Source organism: Rattus norvegicus, chromosome 13 (genome assembly GCF_021556685.1).
Source record: "Rattus norvegicus strain SHRSP/BbbUtx chromosome 13, alternate assembly SHRSP_T2T, whole genome shotgun sequence".
Classification (NCBI taxonomy): Eukaryota; Metazoa; Chordata; class Mammalia; order Rodentia; family Muridae; genus Rattus; species Rattus norvegicus.
In genome coordinates, this window is record NC_141546.1 from 101,012,747 (window position 1) to 101,034,787 (window position 22,041).

Here is a 22,041-nt window from a genome sequence, read left to right on the forward strand (position 1 = left end):
AGGAGCATAGCAGTCAGTTGACTCCCAGTGACATATCATTGTACCCATAGATCAATGTATCACTCAACCATCATCAGAAAAGTTCCTTCTTACAGTACATGGTAGTGAACACAGACACAATGTGACAATCTATAAATGGTGAGAGACTTTGGAACACTCGGCCCTAAGTGAGGGGTCTTTATTAAACCTCTCCTCGCACACAGCTCAGAGGTCTATGTGGAAGAAGAAATAGAGTCTATGATCCAGAAGTGGTGGATGACTCCAAGGAAAGAGGATCTACAAGACACAGCATGACTGATATCAACTTACAGACACTATGTACGCATACACAAGACCCACACATAGTGAGGCCAGACAAGTTCCCAGTACAGAAAAGGGGTGGTGAGCATCAAGTCCCAGCCTTAACCAATAATCTACCTGACAGCCAGGGCTACACAGAGAAACACTGTCTTGAAAAACCAAACCAAACCAAGCAACCACAACCATCGAGCAAAGCAACTGATACCTGCTTCGAGAAGAAGAGTCAGTTTTCCTCAGTGAAGTGACATCGCACACCAGCCACGCCCTAAGGGAGGCCACATACCCAGGAGCAGTTGAACAACACAAAAATCACTCCATTGCTTTGTCACATTTTTGCATTTGGTTTTGTATTCTTTGTCTTATTGGTTATGCGTTTGTTTTGATTTTTTTGTTTTTGTTTTTTGTGTTTCATTAGAGAGAGAGAAAGAGAAAGCAGGTGAGTACGGAGGTGTAAAGGATCTGGGAAGAGTTGGAGGAAGGAAAGGAATATGATCAAACCATATTATAAGAGGACATTTTGATTAAAATACATAGACAAAGTAAAGAGTAGATATTGCTGAGCACGAAAGCGAGAGCCACCGTCATCAGATGGCCTGAGCCGTGCACTGCTCCACACTGCTCGCGCATGGCTCTTCAGGCTGAGTGGAGCATCTAAGACAAGGAGGCGTGAGCAATGGATGAATGTGTAATTATGATATCATTTTTCTTTCTCATTAATTAAATTTCTTAAAATTGAGTAGAGTATTTGCAACAAAATAATGACATCACAACGTGAGGCTTAGAACATATGTAGGCAGCATATATAGCAACGGTTGCACAGAATTTTTGAAGAACCTAAAACCAATATCGTCTTTGAGATTCCTACATTACATTTGTAGTCAGTAATATCAGGTCCAGGTAGACTATGAATAGAGATGTAAGTGGAAGTCTCTAGAGAAATCAGTGCAAAACAGAACAGAGGAGTGGATGGCACGGAATACCAAAATACTACTTGTTTAACATAAAATGACTGAAAAGGGGGTGATACGTAAGAATACGGTCAACAGCAAAATGATACAAACATAAAATCACATATACTTATAATATTACAAACCATCTGCAAACAGAATAAGCACTCTAGTTCCAAGATGGAAATTACCAGATAATAAAATAAGACTGATTTATTTCCTTCACAATAAAATAACGCTGATCCTCCAGACGTTTCAGAAATTCAAACACAAACAGACTGGAAGCAAAGGGATAGAAAATGTTATACAAAACCAGTCACAGGGACAGTGTCATAGTGAGGATCCAGTTTATCCAGAAGACGCCAATCTCCAATGTGTATGAATCTAATAACAATCTTCACAAGAGAGTGACGCAGAAAGACAAGATTCGCACCAGAGTTGGGAATTTTAGTCTTCTTTCTCAGTAACTAACAAAGGGAACACGCCTATAAAAATACAGATTCAAGAGATATTCTCAATTTATTTGATCTAAGTCATCTACAAATATAGCTGTCCACTAAAGAACGCATGGTTTTCAAGAGTTCATATACTACTCATACACTTATTAGGCCATGAAATATGTCAGTAAAACCATATTAATTATATGCTTTACACTTACTAATTAAAAGTTGATAATAAATACCTGGGAAAACTTGGAACCGATAACATGTACTTTTAAGTAATGTATGGGTCGAAAAAGAAATAACAAGAGAAATTAGAAAAGGTTTTACTGAATGATAATAAGAATGTATCAAAATGAGAGAGAAATTCCTGAGAAGTATTTAAAGGAGAGATTTTGCTTTAAAATGTTGATAATGGATAAAAGTTCTAAAACTATTCTTTAAGCTGTCACCCTAAGATGAAAGAAAATAAAAGACATTAAAATTAAATCCAAAGTAACTAATAGAGAAACCAAAAGCTACGAATTAAAATCAGCAAAATGTAAAACAAAGAAAAAGAATCAAGTAGTCCAAAGTTGATGCTTTTTATGCAGTGAAGTCGTTCAAGGTCCAGGGAGCAAACATTTAAAGCTGTCAAAGGTTAAAGAACATGTATCCCCTCGGATCCTATAGGTCTGCTTGTATTCATTGTCCTAGTGGTTCCTCTAGGAAGTGATACACAGTTACCATGTCTATACTGGCTTATTTCTAATGAAATGCAAAACATTATTCCAGTATGCACCCCATTTCCTAACCTGTCAACATGCTATCATGATGCCTACCAAATGTACCAATATATTATAATTATATAACAAGTATATATAACTTGCTACAGTTACTGATATGATTTTATATCTTTTAAAGAGAGCATAAGAAAGATCAAAAATTCCTATGTATGAATATAGTAAGTTGCCTGTATTCTGTGTTTTTTCATTGAGCAAACACACAGTCATCTTTATCTCAGCTCTTTGTTTTTGTTTTTTAGTATGGATTCGAGTTACCGAGTGGTATCAGTCTCAGCTTGAGGGAATTCCTTTAGAACATCATTTTAGGCGGTCATACTTGCAAAGGGTCCTTGGGCTTTGTTTAGGGAGCAAGTCTTTATTTTAACCTTGGGAAAAGAGGTTTGCTGGATATGGGTTTCTGTTGGCAGGGGTTGGGTTCAGTTCTTCAGACATCCCTTACTGGCCCTCCAGCCCCCATTTGCTCTGATGGGAAACCAGCTGTTAACTCCTTCTGGGGTTTCTTGTATAGAGACATTGTTTCCTTTCATGGCTCTTAACAGCATCTCTGACTTCCAACAATGCGTGTCTGCATTATGTAAGGTTTCCCTGAGTTTGTTTCACTCGAACCACATGCTGGTTGAGCCTTGTGAACGTGTAGATTACTAATCTCAACTTAATTTGGGAAATTTATAGCCATTCTTTCACCATATGGCTTTCCACGTTCCTGATTTCTCTCTTCTCATACTTCTATACCCATGTGCATCTCACCGTATTTTGGAGTTTCTGATGGTTTGGAAATTTCTCTTCTTTTTTCTCCATGTTCTTCAGTCTATATTGATCCACAAGCTTATTAATTCTTTTTGTCAATTCATATATATTGCTGAGCCTTCTTATGGGATAGCCTCATTTAGACTATTGCAATTTTCAATTGTGCATATAGTTCTTATTTTAAAACAAACTTTTCATTATAAAAATGCATTTAAGGCACACAGAGAAATTACAGACAGCACCATGAATTCCCAAGCATTTCCCCATTATTAATTTCTAATGTTAGTAAGGTACACTGATGATGTCCTACTTCTGGTCCTTGTCATGAATGGTATCTTGAGTGGGAAGCTGAGTGTTTTGTGTACTATATTCCAGTGACTGGGTGGTTGATTCTGTCCCTCTGGTGCTGGTCATTGTTCGGGTGCTTATGGCTTTAATGGACCCATCTGAAGACATCTTCAAGGTCTGTTTTCTCTATAGTACTCAGACCATGGTGTTTCCGCTCAGGTTTTTGCCTCTGTTTTACCCTTTAGTTTTTTCACTCACTGCCTTAGGACATCCTAAGTCACTGATCAGAGTATGTACTTGAGTCTCCACAGACCATTTCTATTACACATGGTTGTTTTGCAGACTTCCTTCATGGTGTGCGTGGGGTGCTACAATATCTGACTCCCTTCACGGTGTGCGTGGGGTGTTACAATATCTGAATTTAGCCAGAAGTGAGTGCCAGCAGCTCCTGGGTGCTTTTTCGTGACCCCCCTGACAGGATCTAACACTGAGCTCGTGTATGTCTAAACCTTCAAGATGGGAGGTGTTTTGCTTTCATGTTTATGTTTCCTTCAGTGACCCTGCAGGAAAGCTTACTTATGGTTCAGCTAATGGTGAGTCAAACTTTCCACTAAAGTTCCTGGAACCAGTAAGATCCCCCAAGATTTTTTTCTGATAGGCTTGAATGTGACATAGACCTTTAAAATCTGCCCTATGACTGATTGGATTAGGGGTGTGCCCCAAATCTAGGCAAGCACTCGTCCTTGCAGATCACAAGGTGGTCTGTGATTCCGGCTGGACTTCCCACAACCACTGGCTTGTCACCATATGTCTCTAAATACTGTCTCCAGAAGCTAGAAGCCTCTTCTAAGTTGCGCTTATCAGAATATCATTATTTTTGACAAGAACCTTAAGCATGGGACTCTATATTCTGTTATGAATAAAGCTCATCTTCTTATACATAGCTCTGGAACTTTCCATACAGAACACCATGATTTCCTCCCCGGTGCAGAACTCCCCTATAGCTGAGGGTGGGTGTCTCAATGTTCGTGTGTGTGAGATCTGGCAGAGCTCTGGAACTTTCCATACAGAACACCATGATTTCCTCCCCTGTGCAGAACGCCCCTTTAGCTGGGTGGGTGTCTCACTGTGTGTGTGATCTGGCAGATGACTGTGGGAATGGATGGTAACTGCTAGTCTCTAAGGCTTACTTTTGAGACCTATAAGCAAGAGGGAGCAGGGACACAAGATAGGAGAGGAGAGGCATTGTTGGGTCACCAATATAAATAGGCCTGCTAAAGTTGGCATAGCAATTTGATCTGAGTGGGATATACACAGGCCTCTGGAAACAGAACCTGTGCTACCATGAGCTAAGATGAGGAACACTGGCAGCCGTCTGTAAGGATCCACAGATCTGGGCGGAGCTAAGGGAAGGTCCCCAAAAGAGAGACAATGAAACAAGATGGAGATCAGAGCCTGGATGTTTACAAAGCTATGAAGATCTGCTTGAATGAGTGTTTCTCTGTCTGCTTTACACTCAGCGTCTTGGCATGGCTGCTTTACGAGGAAGAGGTTGGCCAAATCCTTCAGAGAACTACTCCATAACTGCTACGACATGTACAGATGTGAGGTTTCGGTAATGGATGTATTTGACGATGACTTCGGGCCTATGAAATTGTTTAGAATTCCTTGAAAGCACAATTTATCAAGCAACCATAAGACGCCAAGGACCCTACCTCTCCTTTGAAAAATATAATTGGTACAATATGATACTGTATTCCTTTAAGTGGATCTGGAGAATAGTTCTTACAAACATACTTTGGAGCTGGAATGATACTTCACCATTTGAGAGCATTGGCTTCTCTTCCCAAAGGACCAGGGTTTGATTGCCAGCACCTTCATGGCAGCTCATAACCGCCTGTAACTCCTGCATCAGGGGATCCAATGCCCTCTTTCAGCCAGTGAGGACACTGAGCTCATGTGGTATGCAGACATAGATATAGGCAAATGCTCAAACATATACACTTTCTAAAATTAAAAGGAGTTGCTTCATGGTTTTGCCATTTAATTTCTATTTTGATGGTCACCTTAGAGCCCTGATCTCCAGGCTTCCTCATCAATAACATTCATTGTGGGACACAAGGCCTTCTATCTTTATGTTGTCATAAAACTTCTAAAGGTTTCACTAGGCTTATTGACTAAGTGGAACAGAGATGGTGAAGAGAACCGTATTCTAAAATACGCTTCTCTCTGGTGAAAAGAATTCTACACAGTTTGTTTCACAGCCTATCACCATGGCGTAGAGAATTACTACAGCTTTGTGGACTTAGTCACCAGTGGTCCAGATGCTCCCATTTCAATGATGTGGATGTTTGTGCTGAAGTGGCGTTGACCTGGGATAGATTCCCTGCTCCGCTTCCATGGGGGAGACACCACCTGTGAGGCGCTAACTGAGGAAAGACTCCTACAGGTTCCACAAAGCTTCTCTTGCTCAGTCTACAACCGGAATCATTAAGATGATGGATGAGAAAGAAGAAGGGCAAGAGGTGTCCTTGGCAGATTACCCTGGAATACGGCAATGGAATGTTCTAATCGCTCTTGGATCGGCCTCAGCCACTCCATGTGCAGAAATAGCTGATGCATCGGGTGCCAAGCTGCTGACTTCCCTCTCCAAGAAGGAGTGATCTTAAAAATCTACCTGGCGGGGCTGGGGATTTAGCTCAGTGGTAGAGCACTTACCTAGGAAGCGCAAGGCCCTGGGTTCGGTCCCCAGCTCCGAAAAAAAAAAAAAGAACCAAAAAAAAAAAAAATCTACCTGGCTTTGACAGCCAGTCAGTAGGTTTGGCAGACTTTCCTTTAGGTCAAGCGGCACCACTGTATCTGGTGTTTAGTAAGTCTTTAAGAGAATTACTTTCCTTTTGTAAATGTCTGCCAAGACTTTCCGTGTTCTATAACTGAATTTTTCATCCATTATTCCAGTCTACTGAGCCCTGTTGAAGCCTGCTTCTGTGATCCAACAGGTAATTAAGTTCAGCTTTATGCCATCTCAGAGTGCGACCCACATGTCGTCAGACCCATCAGGCCCCAGTTTTCTCATCCACGAAGTGGGGATAATCACAACGCCAAATCCAAAAGTTCCCTACCAGCATCAAACGAGTTAATTGGTGGAAATTTTGTAGTAAATTCTCGGTACCTTAAATACCATGCTATTAAAATTATCCAAGAATTTATTTAATATAAAGAGTTTAAGCCAAGACCAAGTCCTACATCTCAGCACCTAAGCAGGTATAAGCCTCCCCCATGGACCAGTGGGCTCATCATCAAAATTATTAAGCTTTCTTCTTTATCCAGGGGCATTACTGCTGCTGGATACCATATTTATCCTCCTTGTGAGAATGAAAATGAGAGATTTTGTTCTATATATTCCTCAACTAAGGTATGACGCGGATTCTCATGATAAACCGTAGGTAAGTAGAATCTGAACATGAACTTTGCACTGTTGCTTCCTCTGTCAGCACCTGACACTCGGAATCCTTACAGACCCTGAAATTTCCTGTTTCTAATGCGAACTCCCTGTGGGCTCAATAAGTGCCATTGCATTAAATGGAAGTGAACCAGGCATGCATGCTTTACTAGAACTCTTAAAGTCTAAGGGAATGCATAAGTAGATGGTTCACAGGCCAAGAAGAAGGTTCGCCAAGGCATCCCCAGGGACAGGCACTGGGCTGAGTAGAAACATGTCAGCACTGGTAGAGGGGACCAGTCGGGCACTGGAAGAAGTGAGCATGTGTGTGATGGGATACAGATGTGTGCATTCAGTGAAATGCAGGGAAGAAGTGTGTGTGTGTGTGTGTGTGTGTGTGTGTGTGTGATGGGATACAGATGTGTGCATTCAGTGAGATGCAGGGAAGAAGTGTGTGTGTGTGTGTGTGTGTGTGTGTGTGTGTGATGGGATACAGATGTGTGCATTCAGTGAGATGCAGGGAAGAAGTGTGTGTGTGTGTGTGTGTGTGTGTGTGTGATGGGATACAGATGTGTGCATTCAGTGAGATGCAGGGAAGAAGTGTGTGTGTGTGTGTGTGTGTGTGTGTGTGTGTGTGTGTGTAATGGGATGGGATACAGACATGTGTATTCAATGAGATGTACGGGAGAAGTGTGTGTATATATGTGTTTGTGTGTGTGATGGGATATGGACATGAATGTTCAATGAGAAGAGGTGTGTGTGTGTGAGTATGTGTGTGTGTGATGGATTATGGACATGAATGTTCAATGAGAAGAGGTGTGTGTGTGTGTGTGTGTGTGTGTGTGTGTGTGTGTGTGTGTGATGGGATACAGATGTGTGCATTCAGTGAGATGCGGGGAAGAGGTGTGTGTGTGTGTGTGTGTGTGTGTGTGTGATGGGATGGGATACAGACATGTTTATTCAATGAGATGCAGGGGAGAAGTGTGTGTATATATGTGTTTGTGTGTGTGATGGGATATGGACATGAATGTTCAATGAGAAGAGGTGTGTGTGTGTGAGTATGTGTGTGTGTGATGGATTATGGACATGAATGTTCAATGAGAAGAGGTGTGTGTGTGTGTGTGTGTGTGTGTGTGTGTGTGTGTTAGGACACAGACGTAAGTATGTATGTGATGGGATGCAGGTACAGCCTAGTGGTATCTGCTGAGGTCAAGGAAGTAGCTAGTAGACCTGCCCTTGTGGAACTGGCAGTGAAAGCTGAAGCCCTGAGGAGTACGTGTTCACGTTAGTGTTCCTTCATACTGGTTGGCTGACTAGAACTTTGAGGTTGTGGAATGCCGGAATATTACAGGTTGAGAGCCAGCATCATCCTAGGCTACCTTCTTAACAGGCATTCATTATCAGCATTTGCATCCAACCTAGCATCTTTTTGACTTTCAGGAAAACCTTTGGGATATATTCACCTAGCAGACCACTAGCTTCTACAAACTCCAGCTCTAAGATAGTATCCTCAGATCGTATCTGAAACCCAAGCAGAGGTTACTCACATTGCTGGCACCCTGCCTCTTTGAGGTCCTTCTCAGAGGTATTTGGTAAACTTACTGATTTATTCTGTGAGAGTTAAAGTTCATGTTGGACCAGGAGATGTCTCCATGGATAAAAGCCCTTGCTGCAAAGGCTGGTGTCCTGAAATCAGTTACTGAGCAAGGAGAGGACTGTCTCCTACAAGCTGCCCTCTGACCTCCACATGTACACCGTGACATACATACACCCATGTATGTACACGCATGTGTGCACACACAGTGAAAGAGAGAAAAACAGATTTTAAAATAAGAATGTAACCATTTCTGCTATGAAACTTGGGATCCAGAGCAACCTTAGTCTATATTCCCAACCCGTGGTTCTTAACATTTGGCTCAAAATAAACCGATTCATATTTTCTTTGAAGCAAGAACTATGTTTTACCTCAATCTTAAGAACTGTTGGCATTGGTCTGGTGCTGCTATGTATTCAAATGCTAAATTCCATACCCCCAAGATCTGGTTGCTCCAGGACTAGAGTTTTCTCACATACACCAGCTTTTGTTGTTCAAACCTTGCCCCCCAAGTTATTGGTCAATAAAAGGTTAAAGTTTGTGATTGGTTAGTAGGGACAGAAAGGCGGGACTTCCTGGGAGGGAGAAAGGAACTCTGGGAAGAAGAAAGGAGAGGAGTCGGACCTAACTACGGGCCTGGAGGGGATAGCTAGCCACGTGGGCTGGATGGGGCTGGTTGAGAGTCTGCTCAGTTAAGGCCTAAGCGTTGAAATATTATTAAAAGGTGTCTGTGTGGTTACTTGGTGGCCGAGCTGATATTAATTTGCAGCATTGATTAATATGCGCAGAGTATTGATAGTCATTTTACAACTGATACTAGAGAGGTAGTGACGGTGGGTTGGTGCGAGTCCGTGAATAATACTATGTGGTAGTGGAGTCAATACCAAGTAGCTTTATTAAACGGATCGCCGCCTATTTTAACTGCTTAGTAGAAATTGGGAGGAAAGAAAGGGAGTGAGGAATAGCGAAAAACCGAGCAATTCTCTAGACCAAGAAGGCAGACCGCATATCGCTGTTACTCTGAGTCTCTGTCATGGTGACTGGGATGCGGCTGTTCTTTGAGACCCATTGACAGACTTTATGACCGATCTGTTATCTCCTTCCTGGAAGCTCCCCTTGCTCCCAACATCAGTGCAGACCAGGAGACCCATGACAGCCCCAGGGTCTGTGATGCCTCTCACCCAGCATGCTTATGGGCAGTGGGGCAATGGGAATTCTTGTCCCCCTGACAGCTCACAGTGAAAATAGACTATGCCTCTCCTTTCTGTGCGAGAGCAAACATTAAATGTAATTTCCATTTTAATCCCCTTGTGCAATGTGTGCAAGCATATTTGTTCTCCACACGTCGGAGTAAAAGAAAAACTTGGCAGGGTGATTAACTCTACAATTGATATTTAGTTCATCCCATTCTCTGTGTGTGCGCACGCGCATATGCGCATGCATGTATACATACCTATACTGCGTGTTCATGCATGTACCTGGTTCTTCATTGTCTGAGCTACCTCCTCAGCTCCTTCAACCTATTCTTGACTCTCAGGCTCAATTCTCCTCCAACAGTTTACAACTTGAGCCTCGGAGCTTTTCAAAAGTACCAAAATAGGGCTGGGGATTTAGCTCAGTGGTAGAGCGCTTGCCTAGCAAGAGCAAGGTCCTGGGTTCGGTCCCCAGCTCCGAAAAATAGAAAAGTAAAAAAAAAAAAAAAAAAAAGTACCAAAATAATGAGAATAAAATTTATTTCATATAGAGATTATGATTCAGTAACTTTTACTGGTCCCTCCCCACTACAGCAAATAACATTTCCTACATTTTGGAACCCGGACTTTCAGCGAGGGAGGGCGTACTCTACTTAGGGTCAAGCAGTGTCAACCACCGCTTTGACCAGTTCTTGCCAATGTAATCGCAGACTGATTCCCTTTCCAGAACCCCAGGAAGTAACCAACTTCTTTCCTTCGTTGTCACAAAATCTTAATGGTCCCTTCAAACAAAAATATACCTTGCAGGCCTAGTAACTGACCTATTTGATTCCAACATAGATCATAATAATTTACCAGTGCCACTCACTCAAGAGTCTGATTGCCTTCTTCGCCTCCGGGCGCTAGACGAAAAGGGCTTTTGCGGCTGAAAGGGTTAAGTGGATTTTATTAGAATGCGCTCCCGTTTCATTCTCTCCCTTCAGTTTCCTCACAAAAATGTTAATCTAATTGTGATACTATCAGTTTGATGACAATATGACAAGACAGACAAATTTGATTTTATTCTCCACAGAGCAAAGCATATGCTGTCTGGAAGGCCTCGACAGAGAGAAGGGCATAAAACAAATGGAGTTCATGAATATACAATTTTTATGGTACACAATAGTGACATCTAGACTTCAGAGACTAGGTGGGTGAGCCTGAGACTTTACTATTGAGATTAATGGGTACGTAAAAAGGTGCCAACAGAGGGTACTACAGTTTATGTTAAAAATGTCGATGTGGATAAGAATAATTTTCTTCTCAAGATGGATGATGTGCTTAATGGCTGGGAGACATTTGGGCTCAGTAGCAGCGCCTCCAAAGTAATTTTTTTGTTGTTATTGTAAATTATATAATCTTAGCTGCAATTATAGTTCTGCTCCAGTAAAGGTCAAGTTAGCGCCGTAGATGGTTATGAAGCAAAAATGGAAATTCCAATATGGATTCCCTTGGAGATAACTTATGAATGATTTCAAGTAAGATGATTTTTTTGGTAACTCTATTTCTCACTTAATGTGATACAGCAAGTAAAGACAGCACACATTAACAAAACACAAATTAGATTTCTCTAAGTAAACATGTATCTTGTGGACTACGTGGGGCTGCTGGAGAGAGGACAGTATGAAGGTTAAAGGCACCAGGCAAATGGGGACAGTTTATGTTGAGGAAAATCAGAAGCAGAAGTATCAGGGAATTCTTCTATTCTTCGATGGGTTTAAATCCCTGCTTGGGTTTGGTTTCCAGAACACGAAGTCCGACGTGGCTTCTGCCCTTGGCTCTCTAAAGTTTTCTCTGACATTGAGACTTAGCCCACCGTCTGGAAAGGCGTGGGCGTGATTGTCTCAATCACTGGTTGCTAAGCAGTAGGTTCTGGATCTTCCTGTGGTAATGAGTTTGAAGGGATTCCATCCAGGTCCAATTTTAATCTCAATCTTTTCCTTTATGTCACAAAGAAATGTAAATGCCAAGCTCACAATATGAAACACGTGGATGAAGAAGGTGCCAGACTTTAAAGATTTCTTTCTTTTAATATAGTTCAAAACTCTACAGCAATATTCTTAGAATTAATTGTGGCGATGCATCTTGAGAGCTTCGAGTTTTAATTATGCAGTTTTTATCTACTAGAACTTTCTCATGGTTCCAATCCACAGGAAAGTTTACAGGATACATTAAGAAATAGATGTGGCCAGAGTGACCTTTCTACTTTATAGATCACCAGTGATTAGAGTTGCAGTTTCTCCTACAAGATGCTAGTCCCGGCATCTCTCGGGAAAGAACTCTGCTGCTGATCCACCGCCCATGTACCCCTCCTTGTTCCCTTTCAAATTCATGGCCCCCTTTTGTAAGTACACACACACACACACACACACACACACACACACACACACACACACACACACACACACGTATGTCCCTAAATGCATAAACACAATCTGCTCCATCTGTACAATGGTACTTGTATTTTTTTCCCAGAACTGACCATTTGGTATTGGATGACCAGTTGGTACCTGGAGAAGACTATTTCTTTGTATTTCAGCATTTCTCCATCGCCTTTATGTAGGGCTGAGGCCTCCTGGATCCCTCCACCCCCAGCCTCTGTCCATGTGAACATGTCTTTTGTTGTCCATGTTCAACAACCTAGGAGGTAATGTTGGCAAGATGCTGGAGAGATGGGTGGCTAAGATTACTCTCTACTGTACATGTGTATGAGATTTTCAAAGAACACATAATTGCTTAAAATAGATGGTGGAGACAAAAGGAGAAGTAACTTTCTCTGATATTTTGCAGCAGCTGGGTGCTCTGGAATTTTGCTCTTATGCTACCTGGCACTATTGTAAACAATGCTATCGAATAGTTGTCATTACGGTTTGTTTGTTTGTTTGTGTTTTAATTTTAAAGAGAGAGAACAAGTAGAATGTCAACTTCAAAGATATGATAAAGCCAACATGGAACTCAAAATAAACTTTAAAGAAATCCTGAGATTATTCCGCAATAACTCTCATGAAAACCCATCTGACTTTTTCTTTGAACCTGACTGTCATTTTACCTACAGTCCACGATAGCAAAGGGACATGCACTTTAAACCCAGCACAGATCAGATCATCCCAGGTCTAGTAAGATGGGACAGAAGGAAACGGTGACTTTCTGCTAAGCATGGCTGGAAAGGTGTTTGGTATGACAGGCTGTGTAACATGTTCAAGAGTACATCCATATTCCATCTGGTATCCCTTTGTGACAGGAAGCATGACTACTTGGAGGGTACAGTAGAGCTGTAGGGAGCTGGGATCTGTGTGTGATGTCTTGACTCTGTTAGCCCTGAGTTCTGGACAACACAGAGCATCAGCCTCTTTCCCATCACACACGGTGTGCTCCGCTTACTCACACAGAGGATTGTCATACATACATGCAAACACACAAATGCACACATATAATCATATTTGCATACACACATTCACAAACATACATACACATACACACAAACACATGCACACACTTGTATATTGACGTCCACAGAGAACTTCCTACAGATATATCTGTACAAATATTAAGTAGCAGTATTTTGCTCTGATGGAAGGATTAAAATAGGTTAAAAAAATTCTGGTTTTTTGTGACCGTGTTAGAAAGCCTTATGCTAAAGCAACTGAATTATTTTGGCTCAGTCTTGTTACTTGGGAAATATGTGAGTAGATGGATTCATATGTAGATAACCACTTGATCATGAAGCAATTTCTACCCCATCTCAATCCACTGTTAATTGAACATAAATCAATTTTATTAAATACAGTTTTCTTCACATTGCAGAGATGGAGTCATTCTTTGGAAGACATGTGATACCATCTCAAGCCAAATGTGTGTGCCTGTTCATGAACACATACGTGTGCATCTACACATGCATATGTATCCATAAATATTCTCATGATTTTAAATGCATGTGTAAATTGGTGATGTTACAGGCTCGGATCTCCACCATAAAGGCATGTCCCTTCAGCTGTGAATTTATCCTGTGATGCAGCCTCATGGCCTCAGTTTCTTGAGTTAGAAGATGACATCGAGGCACTGTACAGCCTTCAACACAGAGAGGAGAACTTCCAGTGTAGACAGCGGGGAGAATGGACGGATGAGTCCTCAAGGCCCCGGGGTTGACAGAAACCATTGGAGGTTTAGAAAGAGTTCTGCAAAGATTCTTGCTAGAACTCTCCAGGAGAATGTGGCCCTACCCCCACCCCAGGTTCACACTTTTGGGTATTAATATGGGAAGAGAGTGCATTCCGACTTTTAAGCCACCCAGGCTCAGGTAACTAAGAGGGCCATGCCCATACATGACATAGTCTTTGGTGTGACTAGGAAACATTCCCCAGAGGCTAATATGTTTGGACACTTGTCCACTCCAGCTGCAGGTGTTTTTTTGAGAGGTTGTGGAACCTTTAATAATCAGGACATGGCTGGGAGGGTGGGTTACTGTGGGGAAGGTGGACACAAGGGTGATGGCCTGGCGTGCTTCTAACCCCAGCTCCCAGCTTCCTGATTGGGGCCATGAACTGCACAGAACAAGCCACTTCAGCCACCATGCCTTCCTCGCTGATGGATTGTAGCTCCTGAGTCATGAGCTAGACTACACCTCTCCTTGCTTAAGTTGCCTCTGTTGTGTATTTTATGTCTCTGCCACATAAAAGTAACAAATGCACCTGCCAACAGGGGTCATTCTTTTCCCTCCTATTTGGTCTTCAAGTTTCTAGGAGTAGAGACATAGTAAGTTTCAGCCCTACTCTAGTGGGGTCTGAGAAGCTTGGCTCTGTATTTACGGAGCTAGTTTGATGGTATCTCTTGCTTCTCACCCACTGCTTGAGCCTGACTGCTGCTGCTGCTCTTTCCCTGGGAAGCAAATTGGTCTCTTCTCTCTTGAGTCTAAAACTAATTTCAAAAGGTCCCTGTTAAACCAGGCTCTCTCCTGTGTCTCCTGAGGGGTTAGAGTGAGCAAGCATGAGTTCAATACTCTGGGTGGGAAGTGGCCACCTTGAGGTATTTGTGATGTCTCTGAGGGATTCGGGGAGTCATTAAAAGGCAATCATATGGAGCAGACACCATCACAGACCATGCAGAGGAGCTGGGAGGGGTGGTCCTGTGAGAAGGTCCAACTTACATTTTAAATGGATTCCAAGGAAACAAAATAGTGCATGGTAAGTAAATCTAGCTAAAAATAAAAACATCCTTTCTGATCCACCAAGATGGCAAAAAGATCCACCATTTACTCCCACCACCATATACACAGCTCTCAGCCGATCCTTCTCCATCACAATGGACAGCACCTTCTACTGTCCCTTCTACTGTCCCTTATACTGCGAGCCAAAGCAGACTCTCCCTCCCATACACTGTTTTTCTGAGTCCGGCCAGCGCTCTGCTGAGTCTGTTCACATTGTTCTTGAGCCTTTGGATCTGGTTTGCGGGAGGAATGTGGAGAAGTTTTGAGCTTCAAGCTAGAGGATGTGTAGTGTGTTGTAAGTAGAGCTGGGTGGACTGCTGTGGTTTAAGCTCTGCAGTCTAGAATATAGACAGTCACGTTTCAGATAGGAACAAGGGCCTTTCAGAAATGGTACTCTTGTGATGTTCCCTGTTGACAAAGAACCCAGCTACACTTCACCCGTGGCTTGAAGGTTTGAGTGAGACTGCGTGCAGGACCAATGGACTAAGTTAATTTGGTGGAGGATACTTCAAGACAGCAGAAAGCATTCAGGTTTCAACCTAGCTGCTGCCCACTGATTTTATAGACTTTAAATGAGTGGTGTGTGAAACAGAAGTGTGAAAAACCGCTGGTGTGGGTAGGAAAGGAGAGTGAATGTGGGTAAAGTTGCACACAGGAGCAGAGGAGCAAAAGTCAGTGGGTTCAGGCCGTGAACAAGAAAAATGCCCTGTGTAAGAAGACAAAGTCCTGATGCTCGTGACGTATGACCAAGCCCCAAGTTCTCTGTGCTGACCAAAGGATCGCGATACAAATCGATCCATGCCTTCCGATTCCTCTTATTTGGTTAAAACTGCAAAGAGCCAGTGTTATAAATCTTTAAAGATCAATCATTAGGGCACAGTGAACCCTTTGTACAATTAAAGGAGATAACTTTTTTTTTTGTGGTGTTGGTTTGGGGGATAAACACAGTATCAATGATTGTGGGGACAGACCTAATATTGAGCTTATTGAATCCTATATTTAATGTATATTTTACACGGTATTGTATGACATGTAAGTTTTCACCCCAATGACAGGGAATGATGAAATATTTCATTAAGATAAAATCAATAAAATTTGCAATGAGTTTAAACAAACCCAAGCCAATAGACCATTCGACCAAGGCAACATGAGGCAATTCGCATGGGTACCCTCTGCTCATGGAACTTAAAAAAATTTTACCTACTAACAGTTGGATGATGTTTGTTAACTAAAAATTACCATTTTTGCAATTCTCAAATGTATAAAAGAGCTGAAAGATAAATGTCTTAGCATACTTATTTAATTTCTGATAATTTCGTACATTTATACAGTATATCTTGATCCTATCTGTCCTGATTCCCCCTTCTCACTCCCTTCATACATCCCCTAACACAGCCTTTCCCAACCTTACTGTTTCTCTCTCTCTCTCTCTCTCTCTCTCTCTCTCTCTCTCTCTCTCTCTCTGTCTCTCTCTCAGAATACCTTGAGTTCTGTTAGTGCTGGTTGCTGGAGTGCTATCTTGCTGGCTTGCTCTTGTGGAGGTCTTGTGCTGGTAGCCACGGCTGGAGCAAGTTCATGAGTGCATCGGCCATATCTGTGAGCATATCAGCCATGAAGTTCTTATCCAGAGGAGAGCATTTCACAGCCCTCTCCCCTCTCCTTCAGCTCTGACATTGAGGGGTTTACCACTCTTTTTAAGTGGATGGATGTGAGAGAGGAGGATAACACAGACAAGGCTAGAACGATTTAGCTGAAGTTGCTACACTGCCAAACCACTAACGGTCTCCAGAGATATGGAAATAAACTTGTTTCAATATATTTCACTACGATCTGATTGGGAAAATGAGTAGTCATTTTAAAACATTGAGGCCTTTTTTAAGGACAACAACGAATGCCAATGGTTCTTTTCCATGAGAATTCCAGGGTCCCCCTCCCCCGATTGTTAACGAAGCTTGTGCGTGAGAGAGCAACCACTTGGTCCCAGTGCTTTCTTCAGATTCCTGGGTACCACATCTGCTTGTTTCAAAAACCACACTGTAATTTCAGGGAACATGTGTGGACTGCACTTTTGCAGTATGATATGTTGTCCAGAAAGTCCCTGGCCAGCATCGTCCAGGCGGCAGAGATCCATCAGATGGTGACTGTGGCAGATGGCAGCTTTTGTGGAAATCTAGTGACATATGGTCTGCATTCACGGTGCTGAGGTCTCCTTGTCACTCTGTGGCCGGATTGCAGCAAAAGTCCCAGTTCTCCCAGCCTCTGGTTTGTGTTGCCTAGACCAGTCCCTGTAGCTTCCGGTTTAAAAGACCACACCCCTTCAGAGATCACGTGCCACACACAAGCCGGGTTGTCTGTTCCCCGCTCTTCCCTCTCCTATGATCTCTCGTCTACTCTTTGCAACATGCCCATGCAACACTCGGGAGTCTGTGGTGACTTCTAATTAATAATGAGATTCCAAGCCAGGCTTGGCTGTGAGTGTGCAGGTGATACGCCCCTTAGAGAGCCAAGGGGACCTCCCTGACCCTCTTTCATCTTCGTCAAGTAGCCCTGTCCGTTTCTATCCCTTTCTATCTTTGCTCCATAATTTTTTCTTCTTGCCAGGACCCCGGCCTTAACCTTCTCCACCGCCTTCCTATTCTCTGCCTTCCTCTCCCCTGACTGAGGTCTTCCACGTATTTTACACCATCTACCTCCTCCAGGACGCCGTCCTCAACCTGTTCCCTTCCCAGAGTTGTGGCAATCTGGACTTTTTTTCATCAGTCTCTGTCTTGTTAAGCAGATCATAAGCACTTCAATGCCTTATGTGTGTGTACATATGCATATGTGTTACTGGGGTGAGTGCCATGAGGAAAAAAGTTATAATTAATTTACTTCCAACCTCTTTTTAAATTGTCGTGTATTGCGATGTGTGTGTGTCCGCGTGTGTGTGTCCACGTGTGTGTGTGTGTGTGTGTGTGTGTGCGCGCGCGCGCGCGCGCGCACGCGTGCATGTGTCTATGCCTGTGTGTGCACTTATGTGCCCGTGCCTGTCTGTGTTTCCTGTACCCCTTCCATCATTTGGGTCCCAGTGAATGAACTTGGGTCTTCAGGTTTGGTGGCAAGCACCACTGAGCCACTGATTAGAGAATTGATTTTATGTTCACGTTTCCAAGACTCTAAATCTAAACCTGACCATCTGAATCCGGGCGGGTGATTCTCTTGGGTTCGGTGGGTTTCCTGATGGCAGATCTCAGGTAATCTGGGGGAGTGCCATTGCCCCAGAACTCCTTCTGGCCCATCATGAGGGAGGAGACCATCCTTCTCCTTCAAGGAGAGCATGATATCATAAATATGGTTTAGGTGCTCTGTCTCAGAATACTACAGAGAGTGCCAAGTGCATAATCCGAACAAATACTTCTCTAATGAAATACATCAAAGGCTCCTAGTGTCCTGGTTATACTACCAAGAACAGACGTTTTTGGTCAACATGCTGTACTTTCTTGAAATACCGTGTACCTTGTTAATAGGTGTGTGCTGTTAGAGCCGTAGGGTGCTCAGTCCAAGAAAGCACTCACCCTCACAATCTCAAATTTCAGTTCTTTTGCACCAAGGTGGGGGGGGGGGTGCCATATGCTCACCCTTCTCTCAAAGGCCGTTTAAACGATAGCGTCTGCACTTCAGTCCTACTGCATATGAGTGAAGCAGGTGTGGTGTGGCCCTCAGAGCATCCTGGCGTGTTCGAGGGTGAGTGCTATCTCTCGTGGGCACTCTCTCCGGGATTCATTCTCACCTCATTTGCTGAGCGCTCTATCATTAAAGTGTCATTGAGAACTGACACCACTTAATTTTAGCAGCCTTCACTTCTCGTTTGCAGCTCTAAATGGAGAGGGGTGCACGTGACCGAGAGGGGGATATTTTTACACCTCGATCAGCATTTTATCTAACAAAGCAGCCTCCTGAGGAATAGAGGATGACCCATCACCAAACCAAACCTTCCTCTTATGCCAGCAAATGGATGTGCCCTCTTCGGATTGCAACATCTACTCAGGAGCCCGTCATGAATATACGGGTGGGCACATTCTCCAGATGCTCGTGTTCTCCCACCTCTCAAAATACCCTTGGATTTTTATATCGGGCGTGGTCAAATTAGAAAAGAAAAAGGAAAGAGAGTGGCTTTAGAGACCAGCTGTCCCCTGCAGGCCAGAGTGGAGCCTTTTTACCTCTTCACAAATTACAGAGCTCTGGAGATTTCCCCCCTATTAATTGCATAATTGCTTTTCCTGCCAAAGTAATTTGAACCCTTGGGGGTTAAGAAAATCACTTACTGTGAAATAGTGGCAGTTTTTAACCCATTCAGCTGGCAGTTCTTCGCCCAATTAAATGTAGAAGGGACTTTGATGCTGCCCAGGGTGTGTGGGTTTCTGTGGCTGATCAAATCTGCGCACTGGGAAAGGAGAGCCTCTGAACCCTGATGGAGTCATTACCCTCAGTTCCGCACATCTTAGCTGTCTGCACTGCTGTTTTGCACAGGAGAAAACTTTATTTAAGCGTTAGCTGATCTGTAATACTTGTGTCTATCTGTGCATTAAAAAAAAATCAAAACTGAAGACATCATTGGTTTTGGAGAATATTTGGCTGCTGGGAAAATATCTTGTTGCATGCTGACTTTCAGAGCCGATCAAAGGCTTTTCATAGAAATCCAAGTTATTATCCTAAGGTATGAAAACTTGGGCCTAGAGACTTCATAACTTTGCCAAGGTCACACCTGCAAGTCAACTTCTGGATCCCAAATTATCCCTGCCTTTCTTCTTCTTTGTTTCTTGCTTTAGTACAAGTCACATTGCTACCGTTGTAAATGATTTGTAAGAAGCAATTCAGCGCAAAGGTTTATAGTTCTAAATTGTAGATACTCTTGGAGTTTGCTGTAAGTTAGACAACTGACCTATCGCAGACACTCCTTTCTCAGAAGAATACTTTTATTGCTTCAAAGAAGTGGGGTCTAGCTGGCCACAGACTGGCCTGAGAGAAACATCAAGGGGTATTGACTTTTCTCCCACATACCATCTAGATACAAGGATTTCTCACTGTTTAATTTCGAGGTTAACTGTTTTAGTCATTTCTACTCCCTTTAGAATTTGTCTTAATTGTATAGTTCCTTTTCCCATACATTTAATCATCGGATAAACCAATTGACAAAATCACATAAAGTTCTAAAATTAAACTAAGCCCTTCAAAAGCTCAAATGCATCAGCTGTAAAATGAGTAAGGCTATCCCATACTCACAGTCGACATGTTTCCTCTTAAAGAATCTCGTCCGAAGACCTGGGACAGGAGGTCCATGTCAGAGCAGTGGCTGTGAGTGGTGCACAAAACCCTGGGCCAGATATCAGGCATAGCCAAAAAAATAAAAAATAAAATAAAATCATAAAATGGGAACTAAACTTTCAGTGGGTGTGACAGGATAAGGTGGAAGATTCTGGCTTCAGGAATGCGAGGCTTTAGGGGTGGAACAGGTGCAGAGGGAGGGATGAGGGAAGGAGGGATGGAGGGATGGACAGATGGAGGGATGGAGAGAGGAGACTGGGGTATCAGACTGTTTAGATGCACTGCTCAGCTACTCTTTATTGGAGCATGTGCAAATTGAAAAAAAGACATGTCAGGGTGTCCAGGACAGAGGGGACTAAGCCGGGACCAGATATGATGGCCATATGCTTTCCTGTCCTCTGCATATAAGGCCAACCTCTGGACACAAAAGTCTAGTCATTCTCTTTCAAAACCCCAAATATCCTTACCCATCTTTCTTCCTTGTTATCTTAAGCCACATTAGCAACTGCAAATGGCAGGTGCAGGGTAGGTGAACTTTTCAACTGACTTTAGGCTGTTTCTGTTACAAACAAATTCTCAACACAAACAGTCGTTATTCACCCTGGCAATTTCTTGACCTTCTTTAGGGCACAGAACCATGTCATTAATCCAGGCCGAGTGGCACTCTAAGCCACCGTGCTCTTTTGTGTTCTTGTCACCGACGAGATCTAAAGTAATTGGGTCCACCTTTCCATCTGTGATTGTCAAGCGGTACTGCCATACTGGGGACGCGCCCCAGCCTTGTTCTGAACTCTCACTCAAGGTGTCCACTCAAAACGGACGGGCTGGAGAGATGGCTCAGCGGTTCAGAGCACCGACTGCTCTTCCAGAGGTCCTGAGTTCAATTCCCAGCAACCACATGGTGGCTCACAACCATCTGTGGTGGGATCCAAAGCCCTCTTCTGGTGCGTCTGAGGACAGGGACAGTGCACTCACGCTTTGGAGACAGGTGGAGTCTGGAAGAAGATAGAGAGGGAAGGAGTCCAGCACGTGGTCTGGGATGTTAAAGAGCTGAATGGCACTCGTGTGTAGCACTGCAAGGAGTCAAAGACTGGATTGTGGGGGTCCAGGAGTCCAAGACTGAATTGTGGGGATGCTAAGCTGCTGGCTTTGGGAATGAGGCTATGAGGGTAAAACATGATCTTGGGGCTCACTCTTCAAGGTGAACTAGAGATGAGGAGACCGGTGACAGAGTCACCTGTATGAAGCAGCTCTACCAAGGCACATCGAGCAGTCAGAATAGGTTTGCAACAAGAGTGGGTGCTAAAGGCCAGGGTGCTAAGACCAGGCAGCTTCTTCCTGGATCCCTGGGCGAGAGAAGTCACGTGCCTAGCTGACTGTTGGGGTAGCAAAAGAAGGATACAGTTTTTAATTCTGCATAATTTACATTTATTTGTAACGAATCTGAGACGCTTTTATAAGTCAAGTAGTGAAGTCAAAGACTCTTCTTCTGCATGGTGGAGTAGGGGAGTTGAGTGGTTATCAAAAGAGAAAGACTAAAGGAAGAACTCGGAGGGTCGACTCTTAATGAGAGTGACAGACAATGTGTTAGGACAGCGAGGACAAGCAGACAGGAAACTGAGCCTGGAGCCTCAGAGGCCTTAAGGAGGGAGGGTTCTAGAGAAGGTGGCCAAGCTATCAGGGACCACAGGGAACTGTTTCCTAACTGAGGGAATCAAGCCACTCACCTGAGGATAACAGAAAAAGACAGACCGGTGCT

General features: G+C 43.2%; 1 long non-coding RNA gene across 2 annotated transcripts in view; it reads left to right on the forward strand.

The window, feature by feature from the left end:
- Positions 1–13,704, forward strand: part of LOC103692383 (uncharacterized) — a 30,239-nt gene extending 16,535 nt beyond the window's left edge. For both annotated transcript variants that reach the window (XR_015636382.1, XR_015636380.1), the window contains 2 exons: positions 10,809–10,925; positions 13,580–13,704. This is a non-coding gene — a long non-coding RNA (uncharacterized LOC103692383). The remainder of the gene's footprint in view (positions 1–10,808; positions 10,926–13,579) is intronic.
- Positions 13,705–22,041: the final 8,337 nt, after the last annotated feature.